Below are 25,937 nucleotides of genomic sequence, written 5' to 3' on the forward strand. Positions count from 1 at the left end.
TCCCATGTCATACAGTGATGGTATATCACTAGGATATTCTATCACATACTGCTTCAGGATGGCGCATAAATCAATAAAAGCATATGTATTGTACATTATTCTTACAACAATTTAGATAACAGGAATATCCAATAATATATGTATAATAATCATTGATGTTTAGTTACATAAAAGGCTAAAAGGACATAAATGTGAACATTCCCTTCATAAGTTAATATATAAATCTAATGCATTACAGGGGAGTTACTCTTTCATAGTGAGTAAATAGATAAACATTATAAATATTTAAGAAATTATAAACCCAAATTACCCCATGATAAATATACATAAAAGGTTATAAATTCAACAAATATAATTAAAATAAATGGAATTTCTACCAAACCTTTACACCTTAGAAAGTCATTTAAATATTCTCTAAAACTTCATTCAATCCGTTAGATGCCAATTAGAGATGAGCGAGTGTACTCGGCCACGCCCCTTTGTCGCCCGAGCGCCGCGATTTTTGAGTACTTCCGTACTCGGGCGAAAAGATTCGGGGGCACCGTGGGTGAGTGTGGGGTTGCAGCGGGGAGTGGGGGGGAGAGGGAGAGAGAGAGGGCTCCCCTCTGTTCCCCGCTGCCAACCCCCGCTCCGCCACGCCCCCCCCCCTGCCCCCTGGCGCCCCCCCGAATCTTTTCACCCGAATACGGAAGTACTCGAAAATTGCGGTGCTCGATCGAGTAATTACTCGAAACGAGTAGGTTCGCTCATCTCTAGTGCCAATGTATTTTCCCAACCACCTCCTGAACGAATCTTTAAAATTAGGGCAAGATACACGTGTAAACCTAGTTTTGTGATCTATGTAACCTTGTGCCCTTGCTGTCTCCTCTATGTGGGGGAGACCACAATGGAGATACGTTCCAGAAATACGAATCATAAAAGTACAATTAGGACGCGCAAAATGGACCTCCCTATACCTAAACATTTTGAAGAGAAGGGGCACAGTATATACCAACTTAAATACAGGGTAATTGATCATGTGCCTACTAACATCAGGGGTAGGCGATTGAGTGCATCTGCTGAAAAAGTAGGAAGCTAGGTGGATATACGATCTAGATACGCTGACTCCTAATGGGCTTAATATTGAGTACAACTTCCTTCCATACATATAATATTTTGTTATCTTCAGTCTCTGAAACACCATTGCTCATGTACCTTTTTTCTAGGAGCTATTGTATGTTTCATAGTCATGTACAATTTTTATTGATTGATCTTTTTGTGATGTCTCTATAGGTCCATATGAATTTGGATGGAATGCTCTCCTGTCATCCCATGCGATATGCTGTTAATTGAGGATATTCACATATTTGACTCTCCCTTATCAGATGGAACCTATGGAGTTCTTTCGGCTGTGTATAGTACTGAGAAGAGACACATAGTGATTGAAAATGTTTTTTTTATATATTTATATTTCAATAAAGATTAAATATGACATTTGACATCGATGTTTTGTTGAATTGTCTTTTAATGGGCTTGATGCCTCTTATCTCAGACTTGGTTTACAAAAGAGCCTGTGACCATCTAAGTAGATCTGTATGTTTGATTAATAAGGAAATCTTTTACATTATCTCTTTCCTGTTTTCTTTTTCTCCCATTTACAGTGCAGGGACCTGGATGGTTACGGTCCTGTGCTATTGACTATTGAACATATTTATATATATGTTCACCCCTCTCTATGTGTATATATGTTTATATGCATATATGTATGTGTATATATTTCCATTGAATATATACAATTTCAAGTGAAGTGGGTAAAAGGTGCTTAATACATCTATGAGGGGCTGCTGATAAGTCTTTGGTTTTACGCAGAAAGATACGAGATAGGAAGATGAAACTTTACATTTATTCCACATACTCTCCACTGATGCCAACACACTTCTTACATCGGTAATATTCCAAGTTCGGTAAGCCTTGCAAAAAGAAGGATTTCGGTTGTGCCTCAAACCAGTCATCCATAGCAGCCATGGCATCAGAAATGGTGTGAAATTTGGTACCCTTGAGGTGTTTCTTCAGGTGTGGAAACAGATGATAGTCGGAGGGAGCTAGATCTGGTGAATAAGGTGGGTGGTCAACCAGCTGGAAGCCTAGCTCCACCAGTATTGCCGTGGTCGCTTGTGCAGTGTGAGCGGAGGCATTGTCTTGCAGGATCAAGATTCCTTTGGACAGCTTGCCGTGCCTTTTGGCCTTCAGAGCTGCCTTCAATTGTTCCAAAAGTTCAATGTAATACCTTGCATTGATGGTGGAACCATTTTGAAGGTAGTCCACTAGCAGCACGCCCTCCTTATCCCAGAACACAGGCGCCATCACCTTAGTGGCTGATTTTTGCACCCTGAACTTCTTTGGGCGAGGAGAACCACTGTGCCTCCACTCTTTTGACTGCCCCTTGGTTTCAAGGTCATACAAATAAATCCAGGTCTCATCCATAGTGACCAGTCGATCCAGGAAGTTCTTATCTGTCTGGAAACTTTGACAAATAGCTCGGTAAGTTTTCACTCGCATGCTTTTCTGATCTGTTGTCAAATATTTGGGGACCCACTTTGCAGATAGCTTCTTCATGTTCATGGATAATGACACAAACACGTTCACGAGAAATCCCCATGATGTCTGCTATTCCTTTAGCTAAAATTGTCTCCAGTATGAGGTTGTGCACAGCATCGACGATCTCCGGAACAACAACCTCTCTCGATCGTCCAGGACGTTCCTCATCATTAGTGCTAAAGTGGCCCGTTTTAAATTTGGCAACCCAGTTCTTCACTGTAGAATATGAAGGGCATTGATCTCCCAATGTCTGCGACATATCACCATGAATATCCTTCGCGGTCTTTCCTTGCAGAAACAAGAATTTTATAACTCCTCTGCTCTCATTTGCTGTGAATATCGCCTTAGACTCCACCATTGTGTTTTCCCGCATGCCTAGATGACTGTTGCCATAAGCTACAAACACAGAATTTTGAAAACATATAGTAAACACGTAAGGCTTTCATGTGATATAACAATCGTTATCATAGAAACAAAAAAAGAGCACAAAGCCAAAAACTTATCAGTAGCCCCTCGTATGTGAGGTCCCTAATGGTGAACATAGGATAGAAACAGTGGTGGAGAGGTCATCTAATACATATGGATACGTGTAGGTCTCTCTATATTTCCTTGCATGATTATCTGCACTATAGATAAGCATAGGGAGTGACACATATGGATTGCATCAGTATACTGTTATGGACCGCATATTTAAATGGTCCATTAATTTTGGATATATAACATCTACCCATTCATATTGTTTGACATCTGATCATTAATAATGCACCTCTGGGAGGGGTCCCTCTATGGTTACTATGTAGCTGTGACGTTCAGAATATGTTGCGACTAGTAAGGGAGGATTTCCCGAACTCTCGCGTGAAGTCCGTTATCCCATGTATGTGTGGTAGATGAGAATGGCCTTATACAAGACGCTCACCGTTCCCTTCACGATGTCGGGACACCAGCGTGTGATCTCGTGATCTACCCTGCAGTTTAACGCCTGCGCAGTACAGCAAAGAATTTACACACCGGCCTAGGTAAATTACACTCTCACGCATGCGCATTGGGCCACCTTGGATGCTGAGGCACCAGATGCATGGCAGCATGAGGAGGAGGAGAGCAGTCCAGACCGGAGGAGGAGAGAGACATTGACACAGGTGTTTGATGTTTTGAATTGTGTGTTATGTTTTGTGATCGGTGCATTTTGCTATATAATGGTGGAAAATGTAATGTATAGTGAGCTTGACAAAGACTACTGTATATAGTCCAAATGTCGCCATTTTCTGTCGACTGTGGGTGAATAAAGAGACATCCTTTTCGATGTTTTGATTCTTTGCACCATAACTGTGCGGTTCCAGTTTCTATGCATGACTTTTTTGGACTTGGATCCAGTCCAGAACGGGGCGAGCAATATATGTCACTGATTTGTGATTAAAAAGAAATGCTGCTGGTCTAATACTTCTCTAAATTAATAAACTGAATGGGACGACTAGAATACCCAGAGCGGCTATCAAAATTGGGATTATCCACCCTAGAAAAAAGGACGGTTAAGGGGCGACCAAATAACTATGTATAAATACATGAGGGGACAATACAAGGACCTCTCACTTGCTCTGTTTATACTCAGGACTGTGACGGTAACAAAAGAGCATCTTCTACGGTTAGAGGAAAGAAGGTTTTATCACCAACATAGAAGGGGGTTCTTTACTGTAAGAGCAGTGAGACTGTGGAACTCTCTGCCTGAGGACGTGGTGATGGAAAAATCGATAGAGGAGTTTAGGAGGGGAAGAGAAGTCTTTTTAGAGCGTTATGATATTACAGGATATAGACATTGAATAACTAAAAGGGTTGAAGAGTATATTCTGACTGACAGTCTTGGAGTCAGGTAGGAACTTTTCAAATGTTGAATCCGGGATTATTCTGACTGCCATTATGGAGTTGGGAAGGAATTTTCCCCCCAAAATGGGGTAAATTGGCTTCTGCCTCATTGGGTTCTTTTTGCCTTCCTCTGGATCAACATAGATAGGGGGGTGGAAACAGGCTGAACTTGATGGACATTTGTCTTTTTTTTATCCTAGCATACTATGTGACTACATTCCAATTGTAAGTTCAAGTCTCCTATGTGGACTAAAAAAAATGTAAAAGTAAGTAAACAAAAGTTTTGTTAACAAAATTAAGAAGTAGTTACAGTTAAAAAAATTTTTACAAGTCATCTTATAAAAAAAAATTGAAGAAAAATTTAGTATCGCTACATCGGCAAAGTTCTGATTATTAAAATATCCCATTTTTAATCCTGCACAGTGAGCACCATCTGAAAAAAATATATATGCAATTGCAGAATAGCACTTTTTGGTCCCTGGGTTTCCAAGGAAAATTGAATATTAAGCAATCCAAAAGCCATATGCAGCCCAAAATGGTAATAGTAATAAAAACTTCAGGTCACAGTGCAAAAACTGAGCTCTCACACAACCTGATAGACATCAAACTAAAAAAGTATTGGGGATCAAATGATGGCGACAGAAAGCAAAATGTTTTTTAGAAAAGTATTTAATTTTTTAAAGTGATGCTACATTAATCCCTTCATGACCCAGCCCTTTTTTTTTTACATTTTTGTTTTTTCCTCCCCCCTTAAAAAAATCATAACTCCTTTATTTATCCATCGATGTCGCTGTATGAGGGCTTGTTTTTTTGCGGGATAAGTTGTATTTTTCAATGGTGTTATTTAAAGTACCATATAATGTACTGAAAAACTTTTAAAAAATTCTAAGTGGAGTAAAAGGGAAAAAAATGACATTCCGCCATCTTTCAGTGTGTCTTGTTTCTACGGCGCACAAACTGCAACAAAAACGACATGATAACTTTATTCTATGGGTCAGTACGATTACTACGATACCAAACTTGTATAGTTTTTTTTTTAAACTAAACTACTCTTTTTTTAAAAAGACATTTAATTTTTTTCAATTATTTTCTGCGGTCATCTTGTGCACGGAATAACTTTTTTATTTTTCCGTCGATGTAGTTCAGGGAGGGCTCATTTTTTTGCAGAATGTCCTGTAGTTTTTGTTAGTACTAATTCGGAATACGTACAACTTTTTGAATGCTTTTTATTGCGTTTTTTATGGGTTACAGGGTGACTGAAAAAGTGCATTTTTGGTGTTTTCTATTTTTTTTTCGGACAACGTTCACCGTGTGGGGTAAATATTGTGCTACTTTGATAGATCGGACTTTTACGGATGCGGCGATACCAAATATGTATTTTTATTTTATTATTTAAACTTTTTAATTATAGATATAGCAAAAGGGGGGTGATTTAATTTACAATTAAAAAAAACTTTATTGCTCTTTTTTTCACTTTACTTTAAAGTCCCCCTGGGGGACTACAATATGTGATACTTTGATCGCTCCTGCAATATGACATAATGCTATAGCCTTATGTCATACTGCATTCTGACAGCCACGGGGATGGCTTGATAGGCAGTCTCTCAAGGCAGCCCTTCAGAAGGCCCCCGGCAGCCATGACACCTGCACGGCTCCCCCGATCTCATCACGGGGTTTGGGGCCGTACAAGACCCCCGAACATTGGCATTAAAGGGTTAATAGCCTCGGGCTATTGCCCGCGGGTGTCAGCTGTAGTAAACAGCTGACGCCCGCGCTGTATGCAGAGAGGTCGCCCCGCGACCTTTCTGTATACATACCCCGACGCTCCAGGACGTAAATGTACGTCCTGGAGTGGGAAGAGCTTAAATAAAATATTAATTTGGTATCACTGTCATGGATGTCGCCCACAGAATAATGGTAACGTCATTTATGCTGCATCATGAACAACATAAAAGCAATTGCTTGACAAAAATTTAGCCGTTGCAATTTTTCCATTTCTTCCCACATTTTTTAACATTTTCGAGTACAATAAAAGGTACATTAAATTGCATCACTGAAAAATACAACTTTTCCTGCAAAGCAACAAGCCTTCATGTAGCTATGTAATGGGAAAAATAAAAGAATTTAGATTTTTTGGGAGGTGGGGAGGAAAAAAAGAAAATGAAAAAGGGCTGCAGCAGGAAGGCGTTAAGGCACAAATAGGCTGGTCACTAAGGGTTTAACCCTTTAGTGACGGCCCTATAGTGTTTAAATCCCCCGACCGATGTTCGGGGGTCCCGCACGCCCCCCCTGCGGTGAGATCAGGGGAGCCGTGCTGGTGTCATGGTAGCTGGGTGCCTTCTGAAAGGCCCCATGGCTGTCTTGGCAGACAGCCCATCAAGCTGTCCCCGTTGAATGCATTACATCATACTACAGGAGCAATCAGAGCATCACATGTTGTGCGCCCCCCTGGGGACTAAAAGAAAGTGTAAAAATAAAAACAATAAAGTTTTACTAATTATTTAAAAAAAAATAATAAAAGTTAAAAAAAAACCCTATTACCATATTTGCAAAAAAAAAAAAAAAATCAAAATAATAAAACAAAAATACATATTTGGTATCGCTGCGTCCAAAAAAGTTCGATCTATCAAAGTAAGCCATTATTTACTTCACATGGTGAAAGTCATCTGAAAAAAAAAAAGAATGCCAGAAATGCATTTTTTTGGTTAACCTATCTCTGAGAAAAAATGTAATAAAAAGCGATCAAAAAGTCAATTGTACGAAATAATGGTGCCAACAAAAACTACAGGACATACCGCACAAAATGAGCCTTCACTCAACTATGTCGACGGAAAAATAAAAAAGTTATTGTGCGCAGAAAATGGAGACAGATACTAATTAAAAAAATTAAATATCTTTAAAAAAGTAGTACAGCCAAAAAAAAAAACAATATGTCTGGTATCGTAGTAATCGTACTGACCCATAGAATAAAGATAGCAGGTCATTTTTGTTGCAGCTTGTGTGCCGTAGAAATAGGATGCACCGAAATATGATGGAATGTCGTTTTTTTTTTACAATTCTCTCCACTTTTTCATTACATTATATGGTACATTAAATAGTACCATTTGAAAAATACAACTCGTCCCACAAAAAACAAGCCCTCATACAGCGACATCGATGGATAAATAAAGGAGTTATGATTTTTTTAAAAGGAGGAGGAAAAAATGAAATGGAAAAAAGCAAAAAAGCTCCGTCACTAAGGGGTTAAGGATCTAGTCAAGAGATGTTTCTTTCATCTTTTCTTACATTTATTTTTGTCCTGAACCAATAATTTTCCACAACCCAACTGGCATCTGGCTGCGAATGAATTAGATTAGACTGCCCTTTTTTTTCTGGTTTGCACTTGACCACGACGAATTCTAATTTTCTTGGCTGTTACTCGGTTACTCCACCATACAGAGGTCTGCTGTTAGTTCTCCAGCGTCCAGCCTCTGACACCTGATATCTGACATTGACCTGCTAATCCCTGACAGCTAGCCAACTGTCTTGTTTGTCTTCTTAGTAATTACTTGGATTTTGTTAGTTGTGGAGTGATACCTGACAGACGAGCGTCTTCCACTTATGCTTGCAGTACTTAAGCTGTCAGTATTGGACGTCTGCATCTCTAGAACTATACTTAAGGTCCACTGTAATCTTGCAATCTTATATATATATATATATATATATATATATATATATAGTGTAACTTGCTATTTATTTTAGTGTCTTATATGCTCCAGTTTTTTTGGACAGCTGTAGTGGCACTTAGTGTATGTGCAGTTTTGGCTCTTCCACAATTTGACCTACATAGTGAACTTGCAGTTGCATGAATTTCCAGCTGGTGTCACTATCTCACAGTTCTTTCTGGAAATGGCACAAACAGGTGTCTTTAGCCGTGCAGTTACCATTCTTAAGTAAAACACTTCTATTACTATCCTGTCTATTTCACATTTTTAAATTCATTTATCGTATGATTTAATAATTCTGCATTTTACAAAGCCTGGCCTATTTTTGGTTTCTGTTTTCAAAAAATAACAAGTTTCCAGTGTGATTATTCAAACTCAACTTGATGATTTCAGCAACCAACCAGTAGGCTGCCAGGTTTTCCACTTCATTTCTAAAGCTAAGGAGTTTTTATTAATTAAAGAAACTCTGATCACTGAGGATTCTGCCTCAGTCCTAAGATCCGGCTATTTTATTCCAAATCTATTATTACAATTGGTTGTCTAAACTTGTTGACAACTTAGTCTATATGCACCTTTGGTGGGGTATTCCTTCATTTAAGTGCATGTATTTTGGGTAGAGATGAGCGAGCATACTCGCTAAGGGCAATTGCTTGAGCGAGCATTGCCCTTAGCGAGTACCTGCCCGTTCGAGAGAAAAGGGTCGGCTGCTGGCACGGGGGAGCGGTGAGTTGCGGCAGTGAGCAGGGGAGAGAGGGAGAGAGAGATCTCTCCTCTGTTCCTCCCTGTTCTCCCCAGCCGCTTCCTGCCCACCGCCAGCAGCCGAACCTTTTCTCTCGAACGGGCAGGTACTCGCTAAGGGCAATGCTTGCTCGAGCAATTGCCCTTAGCGAGTATGCTCGCTCATCACTTATTTGGGGCTAACAATTATTTTGTCAATATGGTTTATTAAAAATGTTGCAGTGTTTGTCTTCTGCAGCTTCTACATATCACTGTATATAGACACTGCAGTCTAAGTCTCCTTAGGAGATCCATCTGTGAGGCTGGATGGATGGCTTGGTTTTTAGCCCTTATCTCTCCTCTTCTGCACAGTTTTCTAAGCTGATTTATGACCCTAACTTTGCTGGGGTCATAAATTAGCTGATACAAATGTTCAGGAGGAGAAAGAACACAGGAAAATCAGGCCTTCAGTCTAGCTTCTATGATAGATTCCCTATTGAGATAGATCCCCCAAACTGAAGATAGTCATTCAGTGTATACACGGCCACTGGTTAAACAAGGAATGATGATTCATTCACTCATCTTTCGTTGCTATTTTTATGTAAAAATTGAAACATAATCTGTCTGTGTAAACAGGTAATCATTAGAGATGAGCGAATGTACTCGTTTCGAGTAATTACTCTATCGAGCACCGCGATTTTCGAGTACTTCCGTACTCGGGTGAAAAGATTCGGGGGTGCCAAGGGGAGGCGTGGCGGAGCGGGGTGTAGCAGCGGGGAACAGGGGGGAGCCCTCTCTCTCTCCCTCTCCCCCCCCCACTCCCCGCTGCAACCCCCCACTCACCCACGGCGCCCCCCGAATCTTTTCACCCAAGTACGGAAGTACTCGAAAATCGCGGTGCTCGGGCGAAAAAGGCACGTGTCCGAGTAGGCTCGCTCATCTCTAGTAATCATTCATCTATGAATGACTGTCTGTTTACTTTGAATGAATGGGGGTGGCCGGAAGAGATCCCAATGTGCTTCATTCAATTGTCACTCATGGGTGATAGCTTAGGAGCGATAATCTTTGGGACAACTGTTGGGCACTTAAGTGCTTGACTGCCGTTCTGTGTAAAAGGGCCCTTAGAGCCTCAGTGTTTATATAGAGCAGTGCAAACGTTTTAATGAAATCCTATAGCAAAAATGAAGGTCAGCCCAAAATACATATATTTAATTCTACATGCACACGAACTGATAAAACTGCGCTTCTGAAACTTGGGTGCAACTTTTTATTAGCCCATGTACATAAATAGGACTGCACACGGACATCCCTTCTGTGTGCTGCTCGATGTCTGGGACACCACACATTGACTTATACTATTCTCATTTGAAACTTTTTTTTTTTCTCGGACTATTCGTCCTAAGTAGAAAAAAGTCCGTGTGAATTCGCCCATTTAAATAAATGGGTGCTAATTCCGTCCGATTTTCAGTCTGAAAAATCAGATAGACAACATGTCTGTGTGTATGTAGCCTGAGGGGAAAAAATCCCTCAAAGGTGTCCATAGCCTTTAAGTAAGGAGTGGTTGATAACTACTGGCTTCTTCTATAATTTATCTCAGAATGCAAAATCTTATTCCGCATTTGATACCAGGACTAGTAATACTCCGGCATCTCAACATTTAATCTCCTTGTATTCTTCATGTATGATTTGCTGTTTCGAGTCTTAAGGTATGCCTAAAGTAAAATTTTTTTTTTACTACATACTTAAAGTAATAGAGGCGCAGAGCAACCAATTGGGAAGCTCAGAGTTACCTGCAAATTAATTTATTATTGTGTTCACTGAAAGCTATATAAAACAGTCTGCAGTATACAAATTGTATAATTTATATCTAAGGCCTAATTCACATGACTGCCTGCGTGCGCCAAAGAACCGTATGAATGAATAATTGCCACTTTTGAGTCCTGAACTTGAGCTGAGTATTTTCCGCCATGCACACGGGCGGCTGCAACATATCGGCAAAAAAATAGACTGCATCGCGGAAATCCATCACCCAGCAGAAATCCTGGGAATGACTACTAATGCCTAAATAGAGCCCGCTGTCTAATTTTCCGAATGTTGAATGCAGGTAAACTCCCTCCTATGGTCTTACATGGTTGAGATTTTTGGGCGATTTTTTTAAACGTGGCTAAATAGGGACGTATATACGGTCGTGTGAATAAGGCCTAAGGCTGTACAAAGCAAACCTCTTATCCCTATAAACGTACAATTTTGGACCGATTTAGAAATTAAATCATAGGTATACATTGCAATTCACCTTTAGGCCTTAGTCACACGGGCGTTTCTTCCCGCGATTTGCGGATCGCATGACGGATGCGCATCCGCAAATGACGTGACCGGGGCCGAAAAAAATCGCCCAAAAATACTGCTCCTAGCCGCGTTTCAATAGCTGTGCAGCGCATTGAATTCAATGGAACCAGCAATACAGCCGGCTCCATTGAAAGCAATGCGCTGCGGGCGATCGCGGGATGAATTTTCGGGAAGGGCTTAAATATATAAGCCCTTCCCTGAAATTCATCCAGAAATGTGTAAAAACAAAAAAAATATATATACTCACCTGGTCCCGGCAGACGGAGTTCAGCCGCGGCCGGCGGCAGTCCTCCTGAACTGCCCTCTGTAGTATTCAGCAGCCGGGGATTTAAAATCCCCGCCTGCTGAATGAGCTGCCTCTGATTGGTCACAGCCTCACCAATCAGAGGCAGCTCTCACTCACACCCATTCATGAATTCATGAATGGGTGTGAGTGAGAGCTGCCCCTGATTGGTCCCTGCGCTGAGCCAACATCTATGTTGGACCCTTAGTTCGAAGTTTCCGTCACAGATCCGGCACAAAATACCAGAAGAAAATGTCCTGCATGCAATGCTTTTTCGTCCTGTAAAATGCCAGACAGCTGAGTAGAAACCAAACGGACCCCATAATAGTTAATGTTTTCAGACAGCTCCGTACACTGCACAGTGGCCCAGGTTGGTACTGCAGGATGAATCCTATTAAAGTCAACAGGACGCAGCCTGAAGTACCAACCCGGGCCACTGTTCTATATACAGAGCTGTCTGAAAACAGCTAAAAGTGCTTTAACGCTGTTGATTTACCCTAAACAGCCCTACCTTTTGTAGCAATAGTAATAATAATAATAGCATACTATAAAAATGGAGATCAGCAAAGTATTTTTTGATATACAATCTTAAAGGAAAATGTTTTTCTTCAAGAAACAAAATATAATTCATATATAAACTACTTGTGATGATAAGGTGCATGGACGTATGACCGTAGATCATTAGTCATTCATTGTATCCGCAAAGTCCTGGTCATATGTTAGGATTGTATTTCACACAAGCGTTTGCCGTGTGTTTGAAATCTCCTCTTACTCCAACAGCTGTTCCAGCTGCCACACTCCATTGAAATTAGGCAGGCTCTCCACTTTCATTAAAAAGAACAGCTGCAAAGCTCCCTTAGTCTCCCCTACTACTGCAAAGGTTGAAAGAGGCTTTTATAATGCAAGTCAAGTCGATTTAATGCTGGTTTATTGCACTTGTCCAGTGCCACATTACAACCATCAACACCACTGGCTGCAGATTTAAAGCCCATTTAATGAGAAAGGAGATTATTGTGCAATATAGTTGCCCTAGAAATAGTCCAAACATGTTTTTATAGATAAAATGAAATATCAGTTTTATATGACTGGTCTGTGAGGTCATAAATGAACGGCACGTTCAGCTAATCAATTCACCCAACCACAGAGAAGTCAATTGATATAGCAGTTGTTTCGGAACTTTTGAGGATTCTTTTCTTGCTTGTTTAATTTTATTTCTTTTTCTACCCCTGCGAGCTTCAATCTCTTTTTATCTGTTTCAAGCAGGGAATATAAAAAAAAAATTACAGAGAACGCTAATGAATTACATTTGTTACTTAACCCCTTACTGACCTATTTTTTGCGTTAAGGAACGAGCAAGTGTCATTGTTATATTGCAGGAGCCATAACTTCTTGACATAGCCTTATTTGGGTTTGTTTTTTGTGGGACAAGTTTTATGTTTTAATGGCACCATTCTGGGATACATATAGTGTGTTGTAGAACTTTTATTACATTTTTTTATGGTGGGGGAGATGTAAAAAACATCCAGAAATTCTGTCAATGTTTTTGGGTTTTTATGGTAAAAACAACATGATCATTTTCTTATCTGGATCAGCACGATTACTGCGAAACCGAGTGTGATATAGAGATATTGATAAAATGTCCCCCAACTATCCATAGCAACTTGCTGCTCATACTGGGAGAGATGAATTCAATGTTTTAAACTCCCCTTCCTCCCTCACATCTGCGAGGTCACTGATATGCATTCTTCCTCAGGAAGTTTTTTGATTATGATGGCAATAAAGTTAAGGCAGTGACAGGTAGATGTTAATTGACTCCCTGTCAGTGAGGCTTAACACCTCAGGTAGTTCATGTCACCAAAGGTCAGATTAATGGAGAATCTTTTAATATGGTCCTATCTCGATATGAGTTATATTTTTGAAATTGCGCGGGCCAACTGAATGAAGTGCATCTAGACACATTAAGGTCCGAAGCCAAGAACATCCCAAACGGCGTATCCATGTACCTGGTTATAATTTACGTGTTATGCTTGATGTCACTGAATAGATAAAATTATGACGAGAAATATGCCAGGCCTATGTTCCCGATCCGAGGGCCTCCCACCGAGATATGGGGAAAATGGGGAGTTATGATTTTTCCACAAAGGATGCATGGCCCCACACCAACCCTACTGAATAACATTAGAGACTGGGGGAAGGGGTGTTCTGAGGAATCCTTTATAATTCAGGGCTCCGCAGACCCCTGTTTGCCAGCCCCCCCATTTATGCTATGGCATATGGACCTTCCTGTTTTGTTTACAGAAACTCCGCCAATCAGAACCTTGGGCCGGATATCCCAAATCTGATATCTTAGATTTCTTTTTCTCCTTGTTTTATTTTAAAATACTGTCTTGTTGTGTATAGCTATATACCCTTATACTCTCATGAAACAACCTTTTTGTATATCCTTTGTGTGTATATATATATATATATATATATATATTTACATATATATATATCTTCACTGCTAGTTTTTTAGAAGAAATCTGCAATTTATTAGTTAAGCCTGGTCTGTTTTGAAATGAACCATAAACTCCGAAGATTGTATTCATAATTCATAGTCTCGGTCCCAGTTTCCCTTAACAGCTGGTGGCGGCAGTGTGTGTTTGTGCATGGCATTGTAGAGTGCTGGAGTGCATTAGGCCGGATCAGGGGGTGATTTGTGCCTCCTGTCTGCATTTGGCAGGAGCCTGTGAAAGCTGGTTACAAATCCACCTGTAGTCTTGCGACTCCACACTCATTGGAGTAATTGATTGATGCACGGCCGTGACACGTGGTCATAGCGGCAAGTCGTTCGGAACAGTTGATCAAACTACTAACAACCACCTGACAGTAAGTATATATGTGAGCCTGGGGGGTGGAGTCTGACTATGCAGGAGTAGGTCGCACACTGCCCAGGCTCCCGCTACAACCACCGGTAAACCCGACCTTACCGCGGACCAAGAGGTGTAGGACGATCCCAGGGGCCATGATGGTGAAGAAGAGAGGCACCGGGAAGCTGTTGGATGCCGCAGAAGAAGATCCACCAACAATACAGCGGTACTTCGGGAGCCGCGGCTCCCCCATCCAAGATGGCGCCGAAACATGTGTGCGCGGCCCCGAGCATTGCCGACAGTGGGAGAGAAGAGGAGAGTGCAGCAGCGGAGACAGAAGCAGCGGAGGCTGGTGGGACAGATAAGTGCCCTGAGACCACAGAGGCTGTATACTCTTTAGGGACCCCCCTATTACACCACAGGGACTGAAATCCCACCATAAGGGGGGAGGATAGCCCTCCATATAGAGCCACACTCTCCCAGCCTCCCCCAACAGGCAACATGAGAGACACTGGACCCCTCAGAGGCGATATGGGTGACAGCCAGGCCCCCAGCCCAACATACGCTGAGCTCTCAGGAGGGAAGGAGAACCCCTGCACAAAGATCCCGCAGGAGCGCTAGTGCCGTGGTCAGGCCTAAAACCCCCAGACCCAACCCGCCGTTCTGAGACCCCTCATCAGAGGACAAGTGGGATTGGAGGGGGCATTTACGCGCACTTCCAACAAAGAGTGATTTCCAGAGGCTGGAGGCCTCCCACAAGGGAGCCCTATCCCTGCTGCAGCATGAGATCAAACAAGTGGGCAACCGGCTAAACATAGTCGAAGAGTCACAGGAGAAGGTCCTATCCACACTGAATGCTCATAGTCAAGCGATCAATCCAGAAGCACTACAGATGGCGGACATACTGACAGACATCAATGATATTGAGAAGCGCCACCGGCGAAATAATCTGCGCTTGAGGGGGTTGTCAGAAGAGATCATGCCGGCACAACTGAAGGACTGGGCTCGCAATCTCTTTGGCTCGCTGCTGCAGAGTGGGCCACAGAGTCCGGTCGAGATTGACTGCATACACAGAACTCTGGGGCCCAAACCCGACAACCCAAATAGACCGCGAGATGTCGTTTGCCGCATTCATTACTTCAAGGATAAGGAGGCCATAATGAAAAAAGCTCGTGATAAGAAGGACACAATAACACATAACGGAGTTCCCATAGAAGTGTTCCCAGACTTAGCTCGGCGCACGTTACAACTTGGACGAGCTAAGAGCAAACAACATCCTGTACAGATGGGGGTATCTGTTCCAACTTACATCCACGAGAAATGGGAGAACAGCGTCCTTCAAATCACCAGCAGATCTACCAGGGTTTCTAGGAGCACTGGAGTTACCAATGGTGGCGATTCCAGACTGGCCACATGTACCGGCCTTACCTATTGGGGCACCAAGAGAGCCATGGCAGGAAGTCAGGTCCCACAGACCTAGACCTAATGGGACCAACAGCAGAGCACAGCGCTGACTCTAAATTATTAGCAAAGGCCTGAGGACGAGAGAGCCCTGGACTTGAATCATAGCAATGTGCTAGATGCACATAATTGACTCATGCTACTGAAGATAGTTAGGTTCCACGGCTGACGGCATGAGATTCCTTGCACTGGGGGGATGGGGGTCAACTGGGATTGTAACACAGAATTTTCATCCTGCATAGAGGTTGTATAAGCGTTTAAGTTTTTGTGAAGCATAGTTAATTGAAGCAAGTAAAAAATATATTACTCAGTTTGCCGGTAGTAGTGGTGAGAGGGGGTTTTGCTCCACTACCATGGATTTCCCACCCCACGGGATGGATGATGCTTCGGTATCATCTGCCACCAACCTAGGGTTGGTTTCCCATACTGCGAGATTGGAGACTCTGTTTCCAATCGACAGAATTATTGTCTTCTGTCACCTATCCCTCTTACCTCCTTTTTCCCACTTATCTTCTCTATTTTCCTGGACTACGACCTCACTAATGTCCCGAGTGCAGCCCACTTCTGAAGTACCCCTCTCACTCAAGGCGATCCCGCCATGACTAGCCTAACCTTCTGTTCATATAACGCCAGGGGAATGAATGCCCCCGCTAAGCGGGGCCAGATCCTGGCGCATATGCACAAGAGACGGGTTATGATAGCTCTCTTTCAGGAGACACATTACAGAGCAGGTCAGATCCCTAAAGGTAACAATAGATACTACTCTAGTTGGTATCACAGTGTACATCCTGATAAGAGAGCCTGTGGAGCATCAATAGCAAGTCAGAAGACGCTCCCACATAGGGTTCTGGCATCCAAGGTGGACAGTGATGGTAAATTCATCTTTCTGATGCTTGATCTGGGAGGGCATATACTAACAGTAGCTAACGTTTACTCTCCAAACTCTGGATAGGTCTCGTTCGGCTGCCATATACTGGGAGAACTGGCGTGAATCGCCTCCGACTCAAGGATCGTTTTTGGTGGGGATTTCAACCTCGGCTTGGACCCTGCATTGGACTCATCTTCGGGTTTGTCTGGACCCTCCTTGGTGGCTCTGTGTAGATTGCGGAGACAGCTAGCGGAACTGAGACTCGTTGACCTCTGGAGGATTCTTCATCCGGGGGTCAAGGACTACAGCCACCGCTCGGTGGCCCACAACAGCTACGGGAGGTTGGATTACATTTTTATCTCACATGACCTCTTGGATTCAGACCCTAGATGCTCTATGGGCAATTTCATTTGGTCAGACCATGCACCTGTCTATTGGGCACTCCTAGGACAGGGAAAAAGAGGGTGCCTGAACTCCTGGAGACTAAACGACAACCTCCTGAGCGATGCTTGTTGTCTACAGGAAGTCAGGCAGACCATTGAGACCTTCATTGACATACACAGAATGGACACAACACCCCGACAGTCCAGTGGGAAGCCCTTAAGTGTGTGCTAAGGGGAGTCTTCATTTCCCATGGGACACGTCTCAAGAGGGACAGGACAGGCAGGTTATCAGACTTGATCTCCCGACTAGACAAGGCTGAACAGGCCAACAAATCGAAAGCCACGCCGTCTCTGAGCGCGGAGATCTCAAGTCTCCGGCAGCAGGTACTGGGGATATTGGATAAAGACCACTTATGTATGCGGCTCGTGGTTAGCAAGAGCTTTAAACCCACAGGAAAATCAAGCATATATTTTCGCGATGAACTCGAAAGAGAAAGGGAAAATACACGTGACGAACGATATTTTGGAATGCTTCCAGAGCTACTACAGCCAGCTATATAACATTGGCAACACGGGAGATTCGGTGGCGATTGAACAATATCTACAGGCACATGCACCGAGAGTGATACCCGCTGATAGAGCAGCTGCACTAGAGAAGGACATTCTCCGACAGGAGATTGTTAAAGAAATTAAGGTCCTAAAAATAGGGAGAAGCCCGGGCCCAGATGGTTTCACTCCTAGGTTCTACAAAGCCTACGGAGAACTCCTGGCCCCCTTCCTGAGCAGGGCCTTCAATGCAGTCTCAGACACCTGTCCCTTTTCATCACAAGTCATGCAGGCCACCATAACAGTTATACCAAAGCCTGGTAGAGACCCAATGGCATGCAAGAACTATCGCCCGATTTCCCTACTAAATGTCGACACGAAGATTTTTGCAAAAGTAATCGCCACCCGCTTGCAACCTCTGACTCGAAAGACTATCAACAGAGATCAAGTGGTATTTGTCCCTGGGAGGGAAGCCAGGGACAATACTATAAGGACACTCTCCCTGATAGAACAGGCAAAAGAGGCAAACACGCCATTTTGCCTGCTCTCAGTGGATGCCGAAAAGGCTTTCGACCGAGTTAGTTGGACGTTCCTGGAAGCCACACTGAGGCAGACAGGACTAGGTATTAGGCTCAGGCAGTGGATAATGGCCTTATAACCCTACAGCCCAGATGTAAGTAAACCGCTTGCTCTCCAACCCAATTAAAATAAGGAACGGGACGAGACAGGGATGCCCTCTCTCCCCGACCCTGTACGCACTAGTGATGGAGTCATTAGCCAACGCTATCAGAGAAAATAAAGAAATAGTGGGCTACAAAACAGCTAGGAGTGAACACAAGGTGGCTCTGTTTGCATACGATCTGCTGGTCTATACGACAAACCCCAGACAGGCCCTACCCGCCATCTTGCGCGAGTTTGAAAAATATAGCCGGGTCAGCAATTTTAAAAATTAATCTAGCCAAATCGGAGATCCTAAACATCACGCTCCCAGCGGAGGAGATCACACAACTAAAACCCATGTTCCCCTTGAGATGGCGGGAGGACCATGTTAAATAATTGGGGGTGGTCCTATCTCCCTATTCGGGGAAACTATATGAGCTAAATTTTGAACCCATCTTTATCTCTATAATGAAAGACCTAGACAAATGGCGACCATTGACCCTATCATGGCTTGGCAAAATTCAGATTTCAAAAAGCAGCAACCCGTTTTGTGTGGAAAGGAACCAGACCGCGACTTAGCTACAGATTACTGACACAGCCGAAGGACAGAGGGGGGCTAGGACTTCTGGATCTACGTCTATACTACAGAGCTGCGATATGTAAAGTGGTGTTAGACCTGGTACGAAAAGAATCCACAGAGCAATGGGTAGAACTAGAGCAGACGATCACAGGAGGATGAATACAGGGGCTATTCTGGTTGAGGGGAGGCTTGGGCAGACGGGGTATCAGGGTCTTTCCTTTAGTGAATTCTGTGCTGAAAATTTGGGATGGCTTTGCGGTTAGGTGCGAACTGGTAAGGGTGCCGGGCCCCTGGACACCTTTGGTGGGAAATCCAGATTTCCCGCAGGGAGACGCTGGGCTGCAGCTGTTGGAGGGACTGAGGTCACAGTTCCTCAGAGTACTCGACATTATGGACAAAGACGGACTCTTGCAGCTGGACGCACTCATGGGAGAGGGGGGACCACAGGCAGGTGCGTGGTTCCAATACCATTAGATTGCTCTCTACATAAGAGCCCTGGGTCCGATGGCCAAATTGATGTTGCCCTCAACGCCTTTTGAGGCACTATGTGAAGCTCCTGGTAACAGGAAGGGTGAGATCTCCGCGGTCTATAGCATCCTGGTCGCTGGGGAGGGTCGGGACACCGGAGGCAGATATAAAAAATCCTGGGAGGGGAGCTGGGGTGAACCGTGCCAGAGGAGGACTGGTTAAAGGCTCAGTGCCTGACGCATAAGATGACGGTATCAGGCAGCCACCAAGAGCTGAATTACAAATTGCTCACGCGATGGTACCGTACTCCAGCGCAACTGGCCAGATTCTATCCGGGAGTTTCTGACCTATATTGGAGATGCCTGACAGAGGTCGGGATGCTCATACATATCTGCTGGTCCTGCCCACAAATCCTGTCTCTCTGGAAGGCAGTCGAGGGACTATATAACGCTTTGAATGGAGGCTCTCTTACTCTCACTCCTGAGATTGCCCTGTTGTCAGTCTTGCCGGGACCAATAGGAGTCAATAAGAAGAGAATCCTTCGATTCTTCCTTTTAGCAATGAGGGTCACGATCCCCCCGACTCTGGAGATCACAGGTTCCCCCATCAAGGCTGAACTGGGTAATAGCTCTTGATGAGATAGGCCACATGGAGGAGCTTAGAGCTGGAGATGATAATAAATACGCTCCTTTTCATGCTACTTGGGAATCGTGGCTAACCTTTTGCAAGATGGCAGAGTTTGAGGGGTGGTTGCTGAAAGGGGACCTACCTGCTTGTTAACAGGTCCTGGGGATTAGTGGGCGCACAGGGGCATGAGGTTCTTTCTTCTACTCTTCTTTCTCTTTTCTCTTTCTCCCCTCTCCAAGCTCTTTTCCCTCCCCCTTCTTACCCTTTTCCCATGTTTAGTTACTTTTTTGTATTCTCCATAAAGCATATGTCTAATCTCGGTGGGCAATGCGTCTCGGGGTCTGTACCCGGAGACGAATTGATCACTGGTTTTTGATCTCTAAGAATTGTTTTATTGTATTATTATTGTTTTTTCATAAGACAAAAAATTGAAGAAAGATTGTTAGAATTCTAGAGCAACCCTTTTAGAGGGCATTAATGACTAAACCAAGAGACTTTTATTGAACAAGACAGGATCAGAAGAGAAGTGTATCAGTTTACGTTATCTCTCCATAGGCCATGAAGTTATACAAATATTGTGCTCTAGCTTGTCATGGAGTAGATGCTGTTATAGTATGTTTGTTGCAAAGTCTCTAATAAAAACACATTTTTATGGGAGCTCTGTGAGTGCTTGCCTTTTGTGGAAAGAGTCATAGTTTTTATTGGTACATGTGACTTTTGGGTTGCTTTTTATTACATTTTTTAGGAGATGAACAAAAGAGTAATAGTGATTCTGGTGTTAGTTTTAAAAATTATTTTTATACTGTTCACCATGCGAGATAAATAACAAAATATTTTCATTGCCTGGGTTGTTGTTTCTTATCTGTTGCTTTTTTGCAAATATTGAAAAAGGTATGTGTGAAAAAAAAGGCTACTTTTTAAGCTAAACTTTTTTTTTCTTTGAATTTAGCCTTATGTAATTTTTTAATGTTGTTTTTTAGTCCCTCAAAGTGACTTGAAGATGGAATTGTTAAGTCCCTCTAAGCCTAGGGTCACACAGGGCAGATTTGCTGCGGTTTTGCCGCAGCAGATCCGCCCGCGGCAAAACCGCCGCGGCCGCTAATCCTGGGATTAGCCAACCATGTGGATGAGATTTCTCATCAATAACCGTGACAATACTTCGGTGATGCAGCCCAAATCAGAGAAGGAGGAACTCCGATCCTAAAAAATATAAAGGAGTATATTAATATTCAACCATGTAAATCGCCTCTCCATTAATTAAAAACAATATACACTATACAGAACCACAGCCTAGATGTGCGGCAAATAGCTATATTCATTATTAAGCCCCCTCGGTGCCATGGTGTCAAGTGTGTGTATCCATCGCAATTCCTTGCGTTTCAAGAGGTTCTCTCTATCCCCCCCTCTGTTTAGTATGGGAACATGGTCAATAACCCTAAACCGTAATTGATCTACGGTATGACCATGCTCTAAAAAATGTTTGGGGATAGGCAACTCTTTTTTCTTTGTACGGATAGTACTTTTGTGTTGGAAAATCCTCTGCTTTACTTCTTGCGTGGTCTCCCCTATATAACCCAGCCCACACGGGCAGGTTATAAGGTACACCACAAATCTGGAGGTACAAGTGAACCTTCCCTTGATTTTAAACTCCCTACCCGTATATGGATGCCTAAATGAATTGCCTTTTACCAAGTTTCCGCAACATGCCTCGGTGGGGTTGGACTGCGCAACAAGAGTTGCTATCAGCCACCGGCTAATAACTACCCTATTGAAATGTATATTGAATTGGTAGATAGAGACATCAAGAGATTGAGAACTGAACACCTCAGAGGTAGGAATAAATATAACAACAATCTAACAAAAGAGGAAAGGCTAGCGATTGAATCTTTAGCTAGCAATGCTAGCATAACAATAAGGGCTGCTGATAAGGGTGGGGCAGTTGTTGTAATGAATACGGTACAGTATGTAGAAGAGATTGAAAGTCAATTGGCCCAAACAGATGTATATGAAAAATTGGATGCAAATCCTACAGTGCGCTTCCAAAGAGAATTAAGGGTCATGTATAATGACGCCCTTTTGGAAGGGACTGTAGATGAAGCATTGGCAAAATTTCTGGATGTTGAATTCCCTAAAGTTCCTATCCTATATACGTTACCAAAAATTCATATGCACGCAAGAAAAATATCAGTATGTTCTATCTTAGCACGTATTACACATGCTTGTGTGAGCCCGGTCCAATGGGGATGTCAATATCCACAAGAAATCCAAATGACTGATCCACAGCCAAATCTGCAGATAGGGGTGCACATAAAAAAGGGGACTCAACTATATGCTATTTTTGATGGATGTTTTCTTTTCAGAATGGTCTGAATATTAGTAAAATCATATTTCCCATACTTTTTTGTGCCGTTAACATATTTGTGGCCCTATTTCTATGTAGTAAACATGGTTTTTGAATTGTACCTATGTAGTAAGCTAGGGTCTGGTACTATATCTATGTTTTAAGCTTAGCTCTTGTACGGTATTTATTTAGTGATCTTGGTTCTGGTACTATATCCATGTAGTAAGCTTGGTTCTGGTACTAGATCTATGAACCAGGTTCTGGTTCCATATCTATACAGTAAGCTTGGTTTTATTGTCATATCTATGCAGTAGGCTTAGTTCCAGTGCCGAATCTATACAGTAAAGATGGTGCTGTTATTGTATCTGTGCACTAAGCTTGGTTCTGGTTCATATTTATGCAATTAGTTTGGTTCTGTTATTGTATCTATGCGGTAAGCATCAGATCATCATTACAAATGTAGACTAGTGGAATGCCCAGAATCTTCAGAGAGCCCAAAGCCCAGGGTAGCCTTAATCCATGTCTAGTCAGGATGCACAGAATGTAGAGGTCATGTCAGTAGTCTGAGAAGGACTCTCTTCAATGGTGTCATGGTGGGAAGCCACAGGAGCTGTTTGCCTGCTATTAGATTTGCAGGTATTTGTAGAGTAGTGCCGGCTGGTCTGGGGACTTGGGTCTGACTATTTCTTTGTTTAGGTCTATCTGACCTAAGGTTTGAGAATGTGGTAAACCATAATCGTATTTGTTTCAATTTAATGAGTTGATTGAACATGACCGTTGGTGCAATATTTTAGGATTTGGTGCCCAACTTTTAATTTTGCTAAAACTGGCCTAAATTTTCTCCATTTGTTTTGGAAAAAAATAATTAGAAAGAAAAATCAGCATGTTTGCCCGAAGGACCTGCTCTGTGAACAGGATCGTTACTTAGTCTGAAACAATTGAAAAGATTTAGGGATTTTTTACCAGTATCGGTGATTCTACAGGCGACAATGTCATTGTAGCGTAAAATATGACTTATGCAGGAATGAACTGCCAATAAGAATAGGCGCACAGTTCTAATATTGCATAATGTGCTTGCAGCCATTTTTCTCGTTCAGTCAATTGCTTACTTTACAGAATATTTTCAGTTAAAAGGACTCTATTGTTCACCAGGTCTGTCGACAAACTTCATGTTACTACTACCTTTATGTATCAGCACAATGACCACAGATATTGTTTTATGATTGTATTAAAAAAAGGCTCCCATTATTTGTTAGTATTGTGTTATACTGCTAGGCAACCCCTTTAAGTGCATTCTAACCCTGCATTGATGTAACTTAGTTGAACCTTAAAGGGGTTATCTGAATTCTTTGGCAGCAAAATTGATTAGTAATTAGAGATGAGCGAGCACCAAAATGCTCCGGTGCTCGTTGCTCGAGTCGAACTTTCCGTGATGCTCGAGGGTTCGTTTCGAGTAATGAACCCCATTGAAGTCAATGGGCTACTCGAGCATTTTTGCATATCACCCATGCTCCGCTAAGGTTTTCATTGGTGAAAATCTGCAAAACCCAAGCAAGTGATGCAAACGACACAGAAACGGATAGGGCAGGCGAGGGGCAACATGCTGGGCTGCATTTCAGGTTCCCAGGTCCCACTATTAAGCCGCAATAGCGGCAAGAGTGGCCCCCCCAACAATTTTTACTTTGGACAAACCCTCATTAGTAAGCCACACCTTAGCTAATGACCACACTACCTCCAACTAAGCACAAGCACTGCCTGCGGGACACACCGCTGCCTCTTCTCCTGGGTTACATGCTGCCCAACCCCCCCCGCATGACCCAGTGTCCACAGCGCACACCAAAGTGTTCCTGCGCAGCCTTCAGCTGCCCTCATGCCACACGCTCACTTCATAGCCACACCACCCTCATGTCTATTTATAAGTGCGTCAGCCATGAGGAGGAACCGGAGGCACACACTTCAGAGGGTTGGCAGGGCCAGGCAGCGACCCTCTTTAAAAGGGGCGGGGCGATAGCCCACAATGCTGTACAGAAGCAATGAGAAATCCAATCCTGTGCCACCTCTGTCAGGAGCTGCAAACGTGGGCATAGCAATGGGGAATCCATGTGCCACACAGTATTCATTCTGTCAAGGTGTCGCATAGCTCAATCGACACTGCAAGGGGAAAGCCATCTGCGCTCTGCCCCCATACGCAAGTCAGTCAGTGTCTTTGTGCCAGACAGGTCAAACACCGCGATGGGAACTAAGCTTGCACCAACAGCATAGGTGGGTCCTAGGAAACCCAAGACATGAACAAAAAAATTGATCTGAGCGGCCAAACATGGCAGACTTGCACCGCTCCCACGACATAGGCCTCGGCCCACAGCTTCAGCAATCCTAGGCTGGAAGCTGGCTTTCACTGCACCCAGGACATAGGCCTCTGCACAAACCCTCAGCAATCGCGTGCCTACAGCGGACTCCAATGCTAGCGTAGCTGTGCACGTCTCATTAGCGCTGTATTACTCCTGTAGTTTGTCCCAATGCAGTGCCCCGGATAGTAGAGCTAACGTCAGATTAAATACAGGTGGGCTTTGGCCCACACTGCATGCCCCAGTCTGACTGGGTTTTTTTATAAATAGTCACAGGCAGGCACAACTCCGCAATGTGAATTCCGTGTGCACCCACAGCATGGGTGGCTCCCTGGAACCCACCGGCGGTACATAAATATATCCCATTGCAGTGCCCTGGACAGCAGAGCTAACGACAGATTACATGCAGGTGGGATTTGGCCCACACTGCAAGCCCCAGTCAGACTGGGGTTCTTTATAAGTAGACACATGCAGTTACAACTCCGTGTGGACCGACAGCATAGGTGGGTCCCAGGAAGCCACCGACGGTACATAAATATATCCCATTGCATTGTCCAGCACAGCTGAGGTAACGTCAGATTAAATGCAGGTGGGCTTCGGCCCACACTGCATGCCCCAGTCAGACAGTTTTTTTTTATAAGTATACACAGGCAGGTACAACTCCCTAATGTGAAGTCCGTGTGGACCGACAGCATGGGAGGGTCCCAGGAAGCCACCGGCGGTACATAAATATATCCCATTGCATTGCCCAGCACAGCTGAGGTAACGTCAGATTAAATGCAGGTGGGCTTCGGCCCACACTGCATGCCTCAACCTGACCAGGGTTTTTAATACATAGACACAGGCAGGTACAAATCCGCTATGTGAAGTCCGTGTGGACCGACAGCATGGGTGGCTCCTTGGAACCCACTGGCTGTGCATAAATATATCCCATTGCAGTGCCCTGGACAGCAGAGCTAACGACAGATGAAATACAGGTGGGCTTCGGCCAAGTATGTTTTCATTGTTGGAAGAGGAGGACAGGGAAGTTTTTGAGGCAGTATGTGTCCTGTCCCTGTGTCCGTGGTTATATGCACCTTCCCAGTGACCGCGTCGCTGAAAAGTTGTCGCGCCTGTGGAACCTAGTAGCGCGGCCTCGCCACCATCATGTCTTTGGGAAGCCTTCGTTTCCACTACCCTGTAACATTGCTGTAGCAGCAGTATAGGCAGAGCTGAGAATTAGTAACATTTCAGCGGTAAGAGTATGCACAAACCCCTGTAACATTTCATTGGCAGCAGTGAGGACAGACCCCACTAACATTTCATTTGCAGCAGTATACACAGAC

The sequence above is a fragment of the Eleutherodactylus coqui genome, chromosome 4 (assembly GCF_035609145.1).
Source record: "Eleutherodactylus coqui strain aEleCoq1 chromosome 4, aEleCoq1.hap1, whole genome shotgun sequence".
Classification (NCBI taxonomy): domain Eukaryota; kingdom Metazoa; phylum Chordata; class Amphibia; order Anura; family Eleutherodactylidae; genus Eleutherodactylus; species Eleutherodactylus coqui.